The following is a 17,941-nucleotide window of genomic DNA, read 5'->3' on the forward strand; positions in this document are numbered from 1 at the left end:
AAGTACGCTTGTAGTTTGGGAATTTTGTTCACTGACAATTGCCAGAAAACCTTTTTGATTCTGAAAATAGAGCTTATTTGAGCGTTTCTTCTATAACATAACACAGCGCCATCGGAACCTTTTCTTGTGCGTGTGTATGGGTTGTAGCCTTTTTTTCCTGCCGCCAAAAGTAGGAGGAGTTTTGAGGCCAAAGCGCATGCTTCTAAAGTTCAGAGGGATGGCAATGTCAACCAAGAGTCCGCAGTTGAATACTTATTTACTTTGCAAAGATCGATCGATCGATCGAAAGAAATCAAAAGCCATAGGCTTAAAAATGGGGCACTGGCAAAGTAAACAAAATCCCATCACACACTTGAGCAGAAGAAGCCATTACTCTCAGGATTTAAATCTACGTGGGGAGACCCCAAAAGAACTCTTTGGCCTCATTAGTCATCCCTGTCAAGGCGTTGCTGAATAATCTCATGTGTTATAAACATCTTGGACTTAGGCTAAAATGCTATGCTGCACCTTACCACCCAAGTACGCTTGTAGTTTGGGAATTTTGTTCACTGACAATTGCCAGAAAACCTTTTTGATTCTGAAAATAGAGCTTATTTGAGCGTTTCTTCTATAACGTAACACAGCGCCATCGGACCGGACCACTCGGGCTGCCTCTGTGGCGCAACGGTAGCGCGTCTGACTCCAGATCAGAAAGTTGCGTGTTCAACTTCACGTCAGCGTCATGTACTTTGTTGATTCTTGTTATAGTGGGTGAACAGCATTCACTCATTCATGTTATGGGGCTGTTTCATACCTGTCACTCCGCAATCATGCGACCTGCCAAGAGGATTAGTTCAAATGCTCTAATACTCAACTGTTTGACAGTTTGGCCATTGCCCTCTGAGAGCTTTAGTTGTGAATGAAACTGCATATACACATGTATAACTCAAAAGTACAACATGCAATGGCCGGGAATCGAACCCGGGTCAATTGCTTGGAAGGCAGCTATGCTTACCACTATACCACCATCCCAAGGACACATGCTTTCGCAGTGCCGTGTCGCAAATCGGCGCCTGTAATTGATATCTAAAGTTCCATGCACACGGAACATGGTTTGAAGATAATTACTATCATAGAAACGCCTTTTTTTGCACGGTTTCGCTGGTCGCATTTCTTGTCCAACTGAGCAACAGGTAGGGTGGCCGAGTGGTCTAAGGCGCTGGATTTAGGTTCCAGTCTCTTCGGAGACGTGAGTTTAAATCCCACCGCTGCCAGTTCGCATGCCGAACGTCAAGAGCAGGGCTGTGTGATGTCTGTCGGCAGCGCTTCCGTTTGAGTTTAGCTTTCATAAAATACATATTCTAAATCTGGCCCTGGTCAAAAGCCAACCAGGGATTCTTTACTTGCGCCAAATGGCCTGCCAGCAGGGGCCCGTACGGGAACAACATGAACCACGTTGTTGGCAGGATTCGAACCTGCACGGGAAATTCCCAATGGATTTCTAGTCCATCGCATTAACCACTCGGCCACAACAACTCATTAGCTGCTTACGGGAACCTTTTCTTGTGCGTGTGTATGGGTTGTAGCCTTTTTTTCCTGCCGCCAAAAGTAGGAGGAGTTTTGAGGCCAAAGCGCATGCTTCTGAAATTCAGAGGGATGGCAATGTCAATCAAGAGTCCGCAGTTGAATACTTATTTACTTTGCAAAGATCGATCGATCGAAAGAAATCAAAAGCCATAGGCTTAAAAATGGGGCACTGGCAAAGTAAACAAAATCCCATCACACACTTGAGCAGAAGAAGCCATTACTCTCAGGATTTAAATCTACGTGGGGAGACCCCAAAAGAACTCTTTGGCCTCATTAGTCATCCCTGTCAAGGCGTTGCTGAATAATCTCATGTGTTATAAACATCTTGGACTTAGGCTAAAATGCTATGCTGCACCTTACCACCCAAGTACGCTTGTAGTTTGGGAATTTTGTTCACTGACAATTGCCAGAAAACCTTTTTGATTCTGAAAATAGAGCTTATTTGAGCGTTTCTTCTATAACGTAACACAGCGCCATCGGAACCTTTTCTTGTGCGTGTGTATGGGTTGTAGCCTTTTTTTCCTGCCGCCAAAAGTAGGAGGAGTTTTGAGGCCAAAGCGCATGCTTCTAAAGTTCAGAGGGATGGCAATGTCAACCAAGAGTCCGTAGTTGAATACTTATTTACTTTGCAAAGATCGATCGATCGATCGAAAGAAATCAAAAGCCATAGGCTTAAAAATGGGGCACTGGCAAAGTAAACAAAATCCCATCACACTCTTGAGCAGAAGAAGCCATTACTCTCAGGATTTAAATCTACGTGGGGAGACCCCAAAAGAACTCTTTGGCCTCATTAGTCATCCCTGTCAAGGCGTTGCTGAATAATCTCATGTGTTATAAACATCTTGGACTTAGGCTAAAATGCTATGCTGCACCTTACCACCCAAGTACGCTTGTAGTTTGGGAATTTTGTTCACTGACAATTGCCAGAAAACCTTTTTGATTCTGAAAATAGAGCTTATTTGAGCGTTTCTTCTATAACGTAACACAGCGCCATCGGAACCTTTTCTTGTGCGTGTGTATGGGTTGTAGCCTTTTTTTCCTGCCGCCAAAAGTAGGAGGAGTTTTGAGGCCAAAGCGCATGCTTCTAAAGTTCAGAGGGATGGCAATGTCAACCAAGAGTCCGTAGTTGAATACTTATTTACTTTGCAAAGATCGATCGATCGATCGAAAGAAATCAAAAGCCATAGGCTTAAAAATGGGGCACTGGCAAAGTAAACAAAATCCCATCACACTCTTGAGCAGAAGAAGCCATTACTCTCAGGATTTAAATCTACGTGGGGAGACCCCAAAAGAACTCTTTGGCCTCATTAGTCATCCCTGTCAAGGCGTTGCTGAATAATCTCATGTGTTATAAACATCTTGGACATAGGCTAAAATGCTATGCTGCACCTTACCACCCAAGTACGCTTGTAGTTTGGGAATTTTGTTCACTGACAATTGCCAGAAAACCTTTTTGATTCTGAAAATAGAGCTTATTTGAGCGTTTCTTCTATAACGTAACACAGCGCCATCGGAACCTTTTCTTGTGCGTGTGTATGGGTTGTAGCCTTTTTTTCCTGCCGCCAAAAGTAGGAGGAGTTTTGAGGCCAAAGCGCATGCTTCTAAAGTTCAGAGGGATGGCAATGTCAATCAAGAGTCCGCAGTTGAATACTTATTTACTTTGCAAAGATCGATCGATCGATCGAAAGAAATCAAAAGCCATAGGCTTAAAAATGGGGCACTGGCAAAGTAAACAAAATCCCATCACACACTTGAGCAGAAGAAGCCATTACTCTCAGGATTTAAATCTACGTGGGGAGACCCCAAAAGAACTCTTTGGCCTCATTAGTCATCCCTGTCAAGGCGTTGCTGAATAATCTCATGTGTTATAAACATCTTGGACTTAGGCTAAAATGCTATGCTGCACCTTACCACCCAAGTACGCTTGTAGTTTGGGAATTTTGTTCACTGACAATTGCCAGAAAACCTTTTTGATTCTGAAAATAGAGCTTATTTGAGCGTTTCTTCTATAACGTAACACAGCGCCATCGGACCGGACAACTCGGGCTGCCTCTGTGGCGCAACGGTAGCGCGTCTGACTCCAGATCAGAAAGTTGCGTGTTCAACTTCACGTCAGCGTCATGTACTTTGTTGATTCTTGTTATAGTGGGTGAACAGCATTCACTCATTCATGTAATGGGGCTGTTTCATACCTGTCACTCCGCAATCATGCGATCTGCCAAGAGGATTAGTTCAAATGCTCTAATACTCAACTGTTTGACAGTTTGGCCATTGCCCTCTGAGAGCTTTAGTTGTGAATGAAACTGCATATACACATGTATAACTCAAAAGTACAACATGCGGTGGCCGGGAATCGAACCCGGGTCAACTGCTTGGAAGGCAGCTATGCTTACCACTATACCACCATCCCAAGGACACATGCTTTCGCAGTGCCGTGTCGCAAATCGGCGCCTGTAATTGATATCTAAAGTTCCATGCACACGGAACATGGTTTGAAGATAATTACTATCATAGAAACGCCTTTTTTTGCACGGTTTCGCTGGTCGCATTTCTTGTCCAACTGAGCAACAGGTAGGGTGGCCGAGTGGTCTAAGGCGCTGGATTTAGGTTCCAGTCTCTTCGGAGACGTGAGTTTAAATCCCACCGCTGCCAGTTCGCATGCCGAACGTCAAGAGCAGGGCTGTGTGATGTCTGTCGGCAGCGCTTCCGTTTGAGTTTAGCTTTCATAAAATACATATTCTAAATCTGGCCCTGGTCAAAAGCCAACCAGGGATTCTTTACTTCCGCCAAATGGCCTGCCAGCAGGGGCCCGTACGGGAACAACATGAACCACGTTGTTGGCAGGATTCGAACCTGCACGTGAAATTCCCAATGGATTTCTAGTCCATCGCATTAACCACTCGGCCACAACAACTCATTAGCTGCTTACGGGAACCTTTTCTTGTGCGTGTGTATGGGTTGTAGCCTTTTTTTCCTGCCGCCAAAAGTAGGAGGAGTTTTGAGGCCAAAGCGCATGCTTCTGAAATTCAGAGGGATGGCAATGTCAATCAAGAGTCCGCAGTTGAATACTTATTTACTTTGCAAAGATCGATCGATCGAAAGAAATCAAAAGCCATAGGCTTAAAAATGGGGCACTGGCAAAGTAAACAAAATCCCATCACACACTTGAGCAGAAGAAGCCATTACTCTCAGGATTTAAATCTACGTGGGGAGACCCCAAAAGAACTCTTTGGCCTCATTAGTCATCCCTGTCAAGGCGTTGCTGAATAATCTCATGTGTTATAAACATCTTGGACTTAGGCTAAAATGCTATGCTGCACCTTACCACCCAAGTACGCTTGTAGTTTGGGAATTTTGTTCACTGACAATTGCCAGAAAACCTTTTTGATTCTGAAAATAGAGCTTATTTGAGCGTTTCTTCTATAACGTAACACAGCGCCATCGGAACCTTTTCTTGTGCGTGTGTATGGGTTGTAGCCTTTTTTTTCCTGCCGCCAAAAGTAGGAGGAGTTTTGAGGCCAAAGCGCATGCTTCTAAAGTTCAGAGGGATGGCAATGTCAACCAAGAGTCCGTAGTTGAATACTTATTTACTTTGCAAAGATCGATCGATCGATCGAAAGAAATCAAAAGCCATAGGCTTAAAAATGGTGCACTGGCAAAGTAAACAAAATCCCATCACACTCTTGAGCAGAAGAAGCCATTACTCTCAGGATTTAAATCTACGTGGGGAGACCCCAAAAGAACTCTTTGGCCTCATTAGTCATCCCTGTCAAGGCGTTGCTGAATAATCTCATGTGTTATAAACATCTTGGACTTAGGCTAAAATGCTATGCTGCACCTTACCACCCAAGTACGCTTGTAGTTTGGGAATTTTGTTCACTGACAATTGCCAGAAAACCTTTTTGATTCTGAAAATAGAGCTTATTTGAGCGTTTCTTCTATAACGTAACACAGCGCCATCGGACCGGACCACTCGGGCTGCCTCTGTGGCACAACGGTAGCGCGTCTGACTCCAGATCAGAAAGTTGCGTGTTCAACTTCACGTCAGCGTCATGTACTTTGTTGATTCTTGTTATAGTGGGTGAACAGCATTCACTCATTCATGTTATGGGGCTGTTTCATACCTGTCACTCCGCAATCATGCGATCTGCCAAGAGGATTTGTTCAAATGCTCTAATACTCAACTGTTTGACAGTTTGGCCATTGCCCTCTGAGAGCTTTAGTTGTGAATGAAACTGCATATACACATGTATAACTCAAAAGTACAGCATGCGCTGGCCGGGAATCGAACCCGGGTCAACTGCTTGGAAGGCAGCTATGCTTACCACTATACCACCATCGCAAGGACACATGCTTTCGCAGTGCCGTGTCGCAAATCGGCGCCTGTAATTGATATCTAAAGTTCCATGCACACGGAACATGGTTTGAAGATAATTACTATCATAGAAACGCCTTTTTTTGCACGGTTTCGCTGGTCGCATTTCTCGTCCAACTGAGCAACAGGTAGCGTGGCCGAGTGGTCTAAGGCGCTGGATTTAGGTTCCAGTCTCTTCGGAGACGTGAGTTTAAATCCCACCGCTGCCAGTTCGCATGCCGAACGTCAAGAGCAGGGCTGTGTGATGTCTGTCGGCAGCGCTTCCGTTTGAGTTTAGCTTTCATAAAATACATATTCTAAATCTGGCCCTGGTCAAAAGCCAACCAGGGATTCTTTACTTCCGCCAAATGGCCTGCCAGCAGGGGCCCGTACGGGAACAACATGAACCACGTTGTTGGCAGGATTCGAACCTGCACGGGAAATTCCCAATGGATTTCTAGTCCATCGCATTAACCACTCGGCCACAACAACTCATTAGCTGCTTACGGGAACCTTTTCTTGTGCGTGTGTATGGGTTGTAGCCTTTTTTTCCTGCCGCCAAAAGTAGGAGGAGTTTTGAGGCCAAAGCGCATGCTTCTGAAATTCAGAGGGATGGCAATGTCAATCAAGAGTCCGCAGTTGAATACTTATTTACTTTGCAAAGATCGATCGATCGATCGAAAGAAATCAAAAGCCATAGGCTTAAAAATGGGGCACTGGCAAAGTAAACAAAATCCCATCACACACTTGAGCAGAAGAAGCCATTACTCTCAGGATTTAAATCTACGTGGGGAGACCCCAAAAGAACTCTTTGGCCTCATTAGTCATCCCTGTCAAGGCGTTGCTGAATAATCTCATGTGTTATAAACATCTTGGACTTAGGCTAAAATGCTATGCTGCACCTTACCACCCAAGTACGCTTGTAGTTTGGGAATTTTGTTCACTGACAATTGCCAGAAAACCTTTTTGATTCTGAAAATAGAGCTTATTTGAGCGTTTCTTCTATAACGTAACACAGCGCCATCGGAACCTTTTCTTGTGCGTGTGTATGGGTTGTAGCCTTTTTTTTCCTGCCGCCAAAAGTAGGAGGAGTTTTGAGGCCAAAGCGCATGCTTCTAAAGTTCAGAGGGATGGCAATGTCAACCAAGAGTCCGTAGTTGAATACTTATTTACTTTGCAAAGATCGATCGATCGATCGAAAGAAATCAAAAGCCATAGGCTTAAAAATGGGGCACTGGCAAAGTAAACAAAATCCCATCACACTCTTGAGCAGAAGAAGCCATTACTCTCAGGATTTAAATCTACGTGGGGAGACCCCAAAAGAACTCTTTGGCCTCATTAGTCATCCCTGTCAAGGCGTTGCTGAATAATCTCATGTGTTATAAACATCTTGGACTTAGGCTAAAATGCTATGCTGCACCTTACCACCCAAGTACGCTTGTAGTTTGGGAATTTTGTTCACTGACAATTGCCAGAAAACCTTTTTGATTCTGAAAATAGAGCTTATTTGAGCGTTTCTTCTATAACGTAACACAGCGCCATCGGAACCTTTTCTTGTGCGTGTGTATGGGTTGTAGCCTTTTTTTCCTGCCGCCAAAAGTAGGAGGAGTTTTGAGGCCAAAGCGCATGCTTCTAAAGTTCAGAGGGATGGCAATGTCAACCAAGAGTCCGTAGTTGAATACTTATTTACTTTGCAAAGATCGATCGATCGAAAGAAATCAAAAGCCATAGGCTTAAAAATGGGGCACTGGCAAAGTAAACAAAATCCCATCACACACTTGAGCAGAAGAAGCCATTACTCTCAGGATTTAAATCTACGTGGGGAGACCCCAAAAGAACTCTTTGGCCTCATTAGTCATCCCTGTCAAGGCGTTGCTGAATAATCTCATGTGTTATAAACATCTTGGACTTAGGCTAAAATGCTATGCTGCACCTTACCACCCAAGTACGCTTGTAGTTTGGGAATTTTGTTCACTGACAATTGCCAGAAAACATTTTTGATTCTGAAAATAGAGCTTATTTGAGCGTTTCTTCTATAACGTAACACAGCGCCATCGGAACCTTTTCTTGTGCGTGTGTATGGGTTGTAGCCTTTTTTTCCTGCCGCCAAAAGTAGGAGGAGTTTTGAGGCCAAAGCGCATGCTTCTGAAATTCAGAGGGATGGCAATGTCAATCAAGAGTCCGCAGTTGAATACTTATTTACTTTGCAAAGATCGATCGATCGAAAGAAATCAAAAGCCATAGGCTTAAAAATGGGGCACTGGCAAAGTAAACAAAATCCCATCACACACTTGAGCAGAAGAAGCCATTACTCTCAGGATTTAAATCTACGTGGGGAGACCCCAAAAGAACTCTTTGGCCTCATTAGTCATCCCTGTCAAGGCGTTGCTGAATAATCTCATGTGTTATAAACATCTTGGACTTAGGCTAAAATGCTATGCTGCACCTTACCACCCAAGTACGCTTGTAGTTTGGGAATTTTGTTCACTGACAATTGCCAGAAAACCTTTTTGATTCTGAAAATAGAGCTTATTTGAGCGTTTCTTCTATAACGTAACACAGCGCCATCGGAACCTTTTCTTGTGCGTGTGTATGGGTTGTAGCCTTTTTTTCCTGCCGCCAAAAGTAGGAGGAGTTTTGAGGCCAAAGCGCATGCTTCTAAAGTTCAGAGGGATGGCAATGTCAACCAAGAGTCCGTAGTTGAATACTTATTTACTTTGCAAAGATCGATCGATCGAAAGAAATCAAAAGCCATAGGCTTAAAAATGGGGCACTGGCAAAGTAAACAAAATCCCATCACACTCTTGAGCAGAAGAAGCCATTACTCTCAGGATTTAAATCTACGTGGGGAGACCCCAAAAGAACTCTTTGGCCTCATTAGTCATCCCTGTCAAGGCGTTGCTGAATAATCTCATGTGTTATAAACATCTTGGACTTAGGCTAAAATGCTATGCTGCACCTTACCACCCAAGTACGCTTGTAGTTTGGGAATTTTGTTCACTGACAATTGCCAGAAAACCTTTTTGATTCTGAAAATAGAGCTTATTTGAGCGTTTCTTCTATAACGTAACACAGCGCCATCGGACCGGACCACTCGGGCTGCCTCTGTGGCGCAACGGTAGCGCGTCTGACTCCAGATCAGAAAGTTGCGTGTTCAACTTCACGTCAGCGTCATGTACTTTGTTGATTCTTGTTATAGTGGGTGAACAGCATTCACTCATTCATGTTATGGGGCTGTTTCATACCTGTCACTCCGCAATCATGCGATCTGCCAAGAGGATTAGTTCAAATGCTCTAATACTCAACTGTTTGACAGTTTGGCCATTGCCCTCTGAGAGCTTTAGTTGTGAATGAAACTGCATATACACATGTATAACTCAAAAGTACAGCATGCGCTGGCCGGGAATCGAACCCGGGTCAACTGCTTGGAAGGCAGCTATGCTTACCACTATACCACCATCCCAAGGACACATGCTTTCGCAGTGCCGTGTCGCAAATCGGCGCCTGTAATTGATATCTAAAGTTCCATGCACACGGAACATGGTTTGAAGATAATTACTATCATAGAAACGCCTTTTTTTGCACGGTTTCGCTGGTCGCATTTCTTGTCCAACTGAGCAACAGGTAGGGTGGCCGAGTGGTCTAAGGCGCTGGATTTAGGTTCCAGTCTCTTCGGAGACGTGAGTTTAAATCCCACCGCTGCCAGTTCGCATGCCGAACGTCAAGAGCAGGGCTGTGTGATGTCTGTCGGCAGCGCTTCCGTTTGAGTTTAGCTTTCATAAAATACATATTCTAAATCTGGCCCTGGTCAAAAGCCAACCAGGGATTCTTTACTTCCGCCAAATGGCCTGCCAGCAGGGGCCCGTACGGGAACAACATGAACCACGTTGTTGGCAGGATTCGAACCTGCACGGGAAATTCCCAATGGATTTCTAGTCCATCGCATTAACCACTCGGGCACAACAACTCATTAGCTGCTTACGGGAACCTTTTCTTGTGCGTGTGTATGGGTTGTAGCCTTTTTTTCCTGCCGCCAAAAGTAGGAGGAGTTTTGAGGCCAAAGCGCATGCTTCTGAAATTCAGAGGGATGGCAATGTCAATCAAGAGTCCGCAGTTGAATACTTATTTACTTTGCAAAGATCGATCGATCGAAAGAAATCAAAAGCCATAGGCTTAAAAATGGGGCACTGGCAAAGTAAACAAAATCCCATCACACACTTGAGCAGAAGAAGCCATTACTCTCAGGATTTAAATCTACGTGGGGAGACCCCAAAAGAACTCTTTGGCCTCATTAGTCATCCCTGTCAAGGCGTTGCTGAATAATCTCATGTGTTATAAACATCTTGGACTTAGGCTAAAATGCTATGCTGCACCTTACCACCCAAGTACGCTTGTAGTTTGGGAATTTTGTTCACTGACAATTGCCAGAAAACCTTTTTGATTCTGAAAATAGAGCTTATTTGAGCGTTTCTTCTATAACGTAACACAGCGCCATCGGAACCTTTTCTTGTGCGTGTGTATGGGTTGTAGCCTTTTTTTCCTGCCGCCAAAAGTAGGAGGAGTTTTGAGGCCAAAGCGCATGCTTCTAAAGTTCAGAGGGATGGCAATGTCACCCAAGAGTCCGTAGTTGAATACTTATTTACTTTGCAAAGATCGATCGATCGAAAGAAATCAAAAGCCATAGGCTTAAAAATGGGGCACTGGCAAAGTAAACAAAATCCCATCACACTCTTGAGCAGAAGAAGCCATTACTCTCAGGATTTAAATCTACGTGGGGAGACCCCAAAAGAACTCTTTGGCCTCATTAGTCATCCCTGTCAAGGCGTTGCTGAATAATCTCATGTGTTATAAACATCTTGGACTTAGGCTAAAATGCTATGCTGCACCTTACCACCCAAGTACGCTTGTAGTTTGGGAATTTTGTTCACTGACAATTGCCAGAAAACATTTTTGATTCTGAAAATAGAGCTTATTTGAGCGTTTCTTCTATAACGTAACACAGCGCCATCGGACCGGACCACTCGGGCTGCCTCTGTGGCGCAACGGTAGCGCGTCTGACTCCAGATCAGAAAGTTGCGTGTTCAACTTCACGTCAGCGTCATGTACTTTGTTGATTCTTGTTATAGTGGGTGAACAGCATTCACTCATTCATGTTATGGGGCTGTTTCATACCTGTCACTCCGCAATCATGCGATCTGCCAAGAGGATTAGTTCAAATGCTCTAATACTCAACTGTTTGACAGTTTGGCCATTGCCCTCTGAGAGCTTTAGTTGTGAATGAAACTGCATATACACATGTATAACTCAAAAGTACAGCATGCGCTGGCCGGGAATCGAACCCGGGTCAACTGCTTGGAAGGCAGCTATGCTTACCACTATACCACCATCGCAAGGACACATGCTTTCGCAGTGCCGTGTCGCAAATCGGCGCCTGTAATTGATATCTAAAGTTCCATGCACACGGAACATGGTTTGAAGATAATTACTATCATAGAAACGCCTTTTTTTGCACGGTTTCGCTGGTCGCATTTCTCGTCCAACTGAGCAACAGGTAGCGTGGCCGAGTGGTCTAAGGCGCTGGATTTAGGTTCCAGTCTCTTCGGAGACGTGAGTTTAAATCCCACCGCTGCCAGTTCGCATGCCGAACGTCAAGAGCAGGGCTGTGTGATGTCTGTCGGCAGCGCTTCCGTTTGAGTTTAGCTTTCATAAAATACATATTCTAAATCTGGCCCTGGTCAAAAGCCAACCAGGGATTCTTTACTTCCGCCAAATGGCCTGCCAGCAGGGGCCCGTACGGGAACAACATGAACCACGTTGTTGGCAGGATTCGAACCTGCACGGGAAATTCCCAATGGATTTCTAGTCCATCGCATTAACCACTCGGCCACAACAACTCATTAGCTGCTTACGGGAACCTTTTCTTGTGCGTGTGTATGGGTTGTAGCCTTTTTTTCCTGCCGCCAAAAGTAGGAGGAGTTTTGAGGCCAAAGCGCATGCTTCTGAAATTCAGAGGGATGGCAATGTCAATCAAGAGTCCGCAGTTGAATACTTATTTACTTTGCAAAGATCGATCGATCGATCGAAAGAAATCAAAAGCCATAGGCTTAAAAATGGGGCACTGGCAAAGTAAACAAAATCCCATCACACACTTGAGCAGAAGAAGCCATTACTCTCAGGATTTAAATCTACGTGGGGAGACCCCAAAAGAACTCTTTGGCCTCATTAGTCATCCCTGTCAAGGCGTTGCTGAATAATCTCATGTGTTATAAACATCTTGGACTTAGGCTAAAATGCTATGCTGCTCCTTACCACCCAAGTACGCTTGTAGTTTGGGAATTTTGTTCACTGACAATTGCCAGAAAACCTTTTTGATTCTGAAAATAGAGCTTATTTGAGCGTTTCTTCTATAACGTAACACAGCGCCATCGGAACCTTTTCTTGTGCGTGTGTATGGGTTGTAGCCTTTTTTTCCTGCCGCCAAAAGTAGGAGGAGTTTTGAGGCCAAAGCGCATGCTTCTAAAGTTCAGAGGGATGGCAATGTCAACCAAGAGTCCGCAGTTGAATACTTATTTACTTTGCAAAGATCGATCGATCGAAAGAAATCAAAAGCCATAGGCTTAAAAATGGGGCACTGGCAAAGTAAACAAAATCCCATCACACACTTGAGCAGAAGAAGCCATTACTCTCAGGATTTAAATCTACGTGGGGAGACCCCAAAAGAACTCTTTGGCCTCATTAGTCATCCCTGTCAAGGCGTTGCTGAATAATCTCATGTGTTATAAACATCTTGGACTTAGGCTAAAATGCTATGCTGCTCCTTACCACCCAAGTACGCTTGTAGTTTGGGAATTTTGTTCACTGACAATTGCCAGAAAACCTTTTTGATTCTGAAAATAGAGCTTATTTGAGCGTTTCTTCTATAACGTAACACAGCGCCATCGGAACCTTTTCTTGTGCGTGTGTATGGGTTGTAGCCTTTTTTTCCTGCCGCCAAAAGTAGGAGGAGTTTTGAGGCCAAAGCGCATGCTTCTGAAATTCAGAGGGATGGCAATGTCAATCAAGAGTCCGCAGTTGAATACTTATTTACTTTGCAAAGATCGATCGATCGATCGAAAGAAATCAAAAGCCATAGGCTTAAAAATGGGGCACTGGCAAAGTAAACAAAATCCCATCACACACTTGAGCAGAAGAAGCCATTACTCTCAGGATTTAAATCTACGTGGGGAGACCCCAAAAGAACTCTTTGGCCTCATTAGTCATCCCTGTCAAGGCGTTGCTGAATAATCTCATGTGTTATAAACATCTTGGACTTAGGCTAAAATGCTATGCTGCACCTTACCACCCAAGTACGCTTGTAGTTTGGGAATTTTGTTCACTGACAATTGCCAGAAAACCTTTTTGATTCTGAAAATAGAGCTTATTTGAGCGTTTCTTCTATAACGTAACACAGCGCCATCGGACCGGACCACTCGGGCTGCCTCTGTGGCGCAACGGTAGCGCGTCTGACTCCAGATCAGAAAGTTGCGTGTTCAACTTCACGTCAGCGTCATGTACTTTGTTGATTCTTGTTATAGTGGGTGAACAGCATTCACTCATTCATGTTATGGGGCTGTTTCATACCTGTCACTCCGCAATCATGCGACCTGCCAAGAGGATTAGTTCAAATGCTCTAATACTCAACTGTTTGACAGTTTGGCCATTGCCCTCTGAGAGCTTTAGTTGTGAATGAAACTGCATATACACATGTATAACTCAAAAGTACAACATGCGATGGCCGGGAATCGAACCCGGGTCAACTGCTTGGAAAGCAGCTATGCTTACCACTATACCACCATCCCAAGGACACATGCTTTCGCAGTGCCGTGTCGCAAATCCGCGCCTGTAATTGATATCTAAAGTTCCATGCACACGGAACATGGTTTGAAGATAATTACTATCATAGAAACGCCTTTTTTTGCACGGTTTCGCTGGTCGCATTTCTTGTCCAACTGAGCAACAGGTAGGGTGGCCGAGTGGTCTAAGGCGCTGGATTTAGGTTCCAGTCTCTTCGGAGACGTGAGTTTAAATCCCACCGCTGCCAGTTCGCATGCCGAACGTCAAGAGCAGGGCTGTGTGATGTCTGTCGGCAGCGCTTCCGTTTGAGTTTAGCTTTCATAAAATACATATTCTAAATCTGGCCCTGGTCAAAAGCCAACCAGGGATTCTTTACTTCCGCCAAATGGCCTGCCAGCAGGGGCCCGTACGGGAACAACATGAACCACGTTGTTGGCAGGATTCGAACCTGCACGGGAAATTCCCAATGGATTTCTAGTCCATCGCATTAACCACTCGGCCACAACAACTCATTAGCTGCTCACGGGAACCTTTTCTTGTGCGTGTGTATGGGTTGTAGCCTTTTTTTCCTGCCGCCAAAAGTAGGAGGAGTTTTGAGGCCAAAGCGCATGCTTCTGAAATTCAGAGGGATGGCAATGTCAATCAAGAGTCCGCAGTTGAATACTTATTTACTTTGCAAAGATCGATCGATCGAAAGAAATCAAAAGCCATAGGCTTAAAAATGGGGCACTGGCAAAGTAAACAAAATCCCATCACACTCTTGAGCAGAAGAAGCCATTACTCTCAGGATTTAAATCTACGTGGGGAGACCCAAAAGAACTCTTTGGCCTCATTAGTCATCCCTGTCAAGGCGTTGCTGAATAATCTCATGTGTTATAAACATCTTGGACTTAGGCTAAAATGCTATGCTGCACCTTACCACCCAAGTACGCTTGTAGTTTGGGAATTTTGTTCACTGACAATTGCCAGAAAACCTTTTTGATTCTGAAAATAGAGCTTATTTGAGCGTTTCTTCTATAACGTAACACAGCGCCATCGGAACCTTTTCTTGTGCGTGTGTATGGGTTGTAGCCTTTTTTTCCTGCCGCCAAAAGTAGGAGGAGTTTTGAGGCCAAAGCGCATGCTTCTAAAGTTCAGAGGGATGGCAATGTCAACCAAGAGTCCGTAGTTGAATACTTATTTACTTTGCAAAGATCGATCGATCGATCGAAAGAAATCAAAAGCCATAGGCTTAAAAATGGGGCACTGGCAAAGTAAACAAAATCCCATCACACACTTGAGCAGAAGAAGCCATTACTCTCAGGATTTAAATCTACGTGGGGAGACCCCAAAAGAACTCTTTGGCCTCATTAGTCATCCCTGTCAAGGCGTTGCTGAATAATCTCATGTGTTATAAACATCTTGGACTTAGGCTAAAATGCTATGCTGCACCTTACCACCCAAGTACGCTTGTAGTTTGGGAATTTTGTTCACTGACAATTGCCAGAAAACCTTTTTGATTCTGAAAATAGAGCTTATTTGAGCGTTTCTTCTATAACGTAACACAGCGCCATCGGACCGGACCACTCGGGCTGCCTCTGTGGCGCAACGGTAGCGCGTCTGACTCCAGATCAGAAAGTTGCGTGTTCAACTTCACGTCAGCGTCATGTACTTTGTTGATTCTTGTTATAGTGGGTGAACAGCATTCACTCATTCATGTTATGGGGCTGTTTCATACCTGTCACTCCGCAATCATGCGACCTGCCAAGAGGATTAGTTCAAATGCTCTAATACTCAACTGTTTGACAGTTTGGCCATTGCCCTCTGAGAGCTTTAGTTGTGAATGAAACTGCATATACACATGTATAACTCAAAAGTACAACATGCGATGGCCGGGAATCGAACCCGGGTCAACTGCTTGGAAGGCAGCTATGCTTACCACTATACCACCATCCCAAGGACACATGCTTTCGCAGTGCCGTGTCGCAAATCGGCGCCTGTAATTGATATCTAAAGTTCCATGCACACGGAACATGGTTTGAAGATAATTACTATCATAGAAACGCCTTTTTTTGCACGGTTTCGCTGGTCGCATTTCTTGTCCAACTGAGCAACAGGTAGGGTGGCCGAGTGGTCTAAGGCGCTGGATTTAGGTTCCAGTCTCTTCGGAGACGTGAGTTTAAATCCCACCGCTGCCAGTTCGCATGCCGAACGTCAAGAGCAGGGCTGTGTGATGTCTGTCGGCAGCGCTTCCGTTTGAGTTTAGCTTTCATAAAATACATATTCTAAATCTGGCCCTGGTCAAAAGCCAACCAGGGATTCTTTACTTCCGCCAAATGGCCTGCCAGCAGGGGCCCGTACGGGAACAACATGAACCACGTTGTTGGCAGGATTCGAACCTGCACGGGAAATTCCCAATGGATTTCTAGTCCATCGCATTAACCACTCGGCAACAACAACTCATTAGCTGCTTAAGGGAACCTTTTCTTGTGCGTGTGTATGGGTTGTAGCCTTTTTTTCCTGCCGCCAAAAGTAGGAGGAGTTTTGAGGCCAAAGCGCATGCTTCTGAAATTCAGAGGGATGGCAATGTCAATCAAGAGTCCGCAGTTGAATACTTATTTACTTTGCAAAGATCGATCGATCGAAAGAAATCAAAAGCCATAGGCTTAAAAATGGGGCACTGGCAAAGTAAACAAAATCCCATCACACTCTTGAGCAGAAGAAGCCATTACTCTCAGGATTTAAATCTACGTGGGGAGACCCAAAAGAACTCTTTGGCCTCATTAGTCATCCCTGTCAAGGCGTTGCTGAATAATCTCATGTGTTATAAACATCTTGGACTTAGGCTAAAATGCTATGCTGCACCTTACCACCCAAGTACGCTTGTAGTTTGGGAATTTTGTTCACTGACAATTGCCAGAAAACCTTTTTGATTCTGAAAATAGAGCTTATTTGAGCGTTTCTTCTATAACGTAACACAGCGCCATCGGACCGGACCACTCGGGCTGCCTCTGTGGCGCAACGGTAGCGCGTCTGACTCCAGATCAGAAAGTTGCGTGTTCAACTTCACGTCAGCGTCATGTACTTTGTTGATTCTTGTTATAGTGGGTGAACAGCATTCACTCATTCATGTTATGGGGCTGTTTCATACCTGTCACTCCGCAATCATGCGATCTGCCAAGAGGATTAGTTCAAATGCTCTAATACTCAACTGTTTGACAGTTTGGCCATTGCCCTCTGAGAGCTTTAGTTGTGAATGAAACTGCATATACACATGTATAACTCAAAAGTACAGCATGCGCTGGGCGGGAATCGAACCCGGGTCAACTGCTTGGAAGGCAGCTATGCTTACCACTATACCACCATCCCAAGGACACATGCTTTTGCAGTGCCGTGTCGCAAATCGGCGCCTGTAATTGATATCTAAAGTTCCATGCACACGGAACATGGTTTGAAGATAATTACTATCATAGAAACGCCTTTTTTTGCACGGTTTCGCTGGTCGCATTTCTTGTCCAACTGAGCAACAGGTAGGGTGGCCGAGTGGTCTAAGGCGCTGGATTTAGGTTCCAGTCTCTTCGGAGACGTGAGTTTAAATCCCACCGCTGCCAGTTCGCATGCCGAACGTCAAGAGCAGGGCTGTGTGATGTCTGTCGGCAGCGCTTCCGTTTGAGTTTAGCTTTCATAAAATACATATTCTAAATCTGGCCCTGGTCAAAAGCCAACCAGGGATTCTTTACTTCCGCCAAATGGCCTGCCAGCAGGGGCCCGTACGGGAACAACATGAACAACGTTGTTGGCAGGATTCGAACCTGCACGGGAAATTCCCAATGGATTTCTAGTCCATCGCATTAACCACTCGGCCACAACAACTCATTAGCTGCTTACGGGAACCTTTTCTTGTGCGTGTGTATGGGTTGTAGCCTTTTTTTCCTGCCGCCAAAAGTAGGAGGAGTTTTGAGGCCAAAGCGCATGCTTCTGAAATTCAGAGGGATGGCAATGTCAATCAAGAGTCCGCAGTTGAATACTTATTTACTTTGCAAAGATCGATCGATCGAAAGAAATCAAAAGCCATAGGCTTAAAAATGGGGCACTGGCAAAGTAAACAAAATCCCATCACACTCTTGAGCAGAAGAAGCCATTACTCTCAGGATTTAAATCTACGTGGGGAGACCCAAAAGAACTCTTTGGCCTCATTAGTCATCCCTG

The 17,941-nt window shown here is 44.7% G+C and overlaps 15 non-coding genes across 15 annotated transcripts; 2 read left to right on the forward strand and 13 right to left on the reverse strand.

The window, feature by feature from the left end:
- Positions 1–1,433: 1,433 nt before the first annotated feature.
- Positions 1,434–1,515, reverse strand: trnas-aga (transfer RNA serine (anticodon AGA)). The gene has a single exon. It is a non-coding gene; the product is annotated as a tRNA-Ser (tRNA).
- Positions 1,516–3,904: 2,389 nt separating this feature from the next.
- Positions 3,905–3,976, reverse strand: trnag-ucc (transfer RNA glycine (anticodon UCC)). The gene has a single exon. It is a non-coding gene; the product is annotated as a tRNA-Gly (tRNA).
- A 422-nt stretch (positions 3,977–4,398) lies between these two features.
- Positions 4,399–4,480, reverse strand: trnas-aga (transfer RNA serine (anticodon AGA)). The gene has a single exon. It is a non-coding gene; the product is annotated as a tRNA-Ser (tRNA).
- A 1,356-nt stretch (positions 4,481–5,836) lies between these two features.
- Positions 5,837–5,908, reverse strand: trnag-ucc (transfer RNA glycine (anticodon UCC)). The gene has a single exon. It is a non-coding gene; the product is annotated as a tRNA-Gly (tRNA).
- Positions 5,909–6,068: 160 nt separating this feature from the next.
- trnal-uag (transfer RNA leucine (anticodon UAG)) lies at positions 6,069–6,150 on the forward strand. Its single transcript has one exon. It is a non-coding gene; the product is annotated as a tRNA-Leu (tRNA).
- A 180-nt stretch (positions 6,151–6,330) lies between these two features.
- On the reverse strand, positions 6,331–6,412 carry trnas-aga (transfer RNA serine (anticodon AGA)). The gene has a single exon. It is a non-coding gene; the product is annotated as a tRNA-Ser (tRNA).
- Positions 6,413–9,805: 3,393 nt separating this feature from the next.
- Positions 9,806–9,887, reverse strand: trnas-aga (transfer RNA serine (anticodon AGA)). Its single transcript has one exon. It is a non-coding gene; the product is annotated as a tRNA-Ser (tRNA).
- Positions 9,888–11,238: 1,351 nt separating this feature from the next.
- On the reverse strand, positions 11,239–11,310 carry trnag-ucc (transfer RNA glycine (anticodon UCC)). The gene has a single exon. It is a non-coding gene; the product is annotated as a tRNA-Gly (tRNA).
- Positions 11,311–11,470: 160 nt separating this feature from the next.
- On the forward strand, positions 11,471–11,552 carry trnal-uag (transfer RNA leucine (anticodon UAG)). Its single transcript has one exon. It is a non-coding gene; the product is annotated as a tRNA-Leu (tRNA).
- A 180-nt stretch (positions 11,553–11,732) lies between these two features.
- On the reverse strand, positions 11,733–11,814 carry trnas-aga (transfer RNA serine (anticodon AGA)). Its single transcript has one exon. It is a non-coding gene; the product is annotated as a tRNA-Ser (tRNA).
- A 1,872-nt stretch (positions 11,815–13,686) lies between these two features.
- On the reverse strand, positions 13,687–13,758 carry trnag-ucc (transfer RNA glycine (anticodon UCC)). Its single transcript has one exon. It is a non-coding gene; the product is annotated as a tRNA-Gly (tRNA).
- Positions 13,759–14,180: 422 nt separating this feature from the next.
- On the reverse strand, positions 14,181–14,262 carry trnas-aga (transfer RNA serine (anticodon AGA)). The gene has a single exon. It is a non-coding gene; the product is annotated as a tRNA-Ser (tRNA).
- A 1,354-nt stretch (positions 14,263–15,616) lies between these two features.
- trnag-ucc (transfer RNA glycine (anticodon UCC)) lies at positions 15,617–15,688 on the reverse strand. Its single transcript has one exon. It is a non-coding gene; the product is annotated as a tRNA-Gly (tRNA).
- A 422-nt stretch (positions 15,689–16,110) lies between these two features.
- trnas-aga (transfer RNA serine (anticodon AGA)) lies at positions 16,111–16,192 on the reverse strand. The gene has a single exon. It is a non-coding gene; the product is annotated as a tRNA-Ser (tRNA).
- A 1,331-nt stretch (positions 16,193–17,523) lies between these two features.
- trnas-aga (transfer RNA serine (anticodon AGA)) lies at positions 17,524–17,605 on the reverse strand. The gene has a single exon. It is a non-coding gene; the product is annotated as a tRNA-Ser (tRNA).
- Between the last annotated feature and the right edge of the window lie 336 nt (positions 17,606–17,941).

The sequence above is a fragment of the Eucyclogobius newberryi genome, unplaced genomic scaffold, assembly GCF_026437365.1.
Source record: "Eucyclogobius newberryi isolate DKJ021-1_F unplaced genomic scaffold, fEucNew1.0.hap1 SCAF_11, whole genome shotgun sequence".
NCBI classification, from domain to species: domain Eukaryota; kingdom Metazoa; phylum Chordata; class Actinopteri; order Gobiiformes; family Gobiidae; genus Eucyclogobius; species Eucyclogobius newberryi.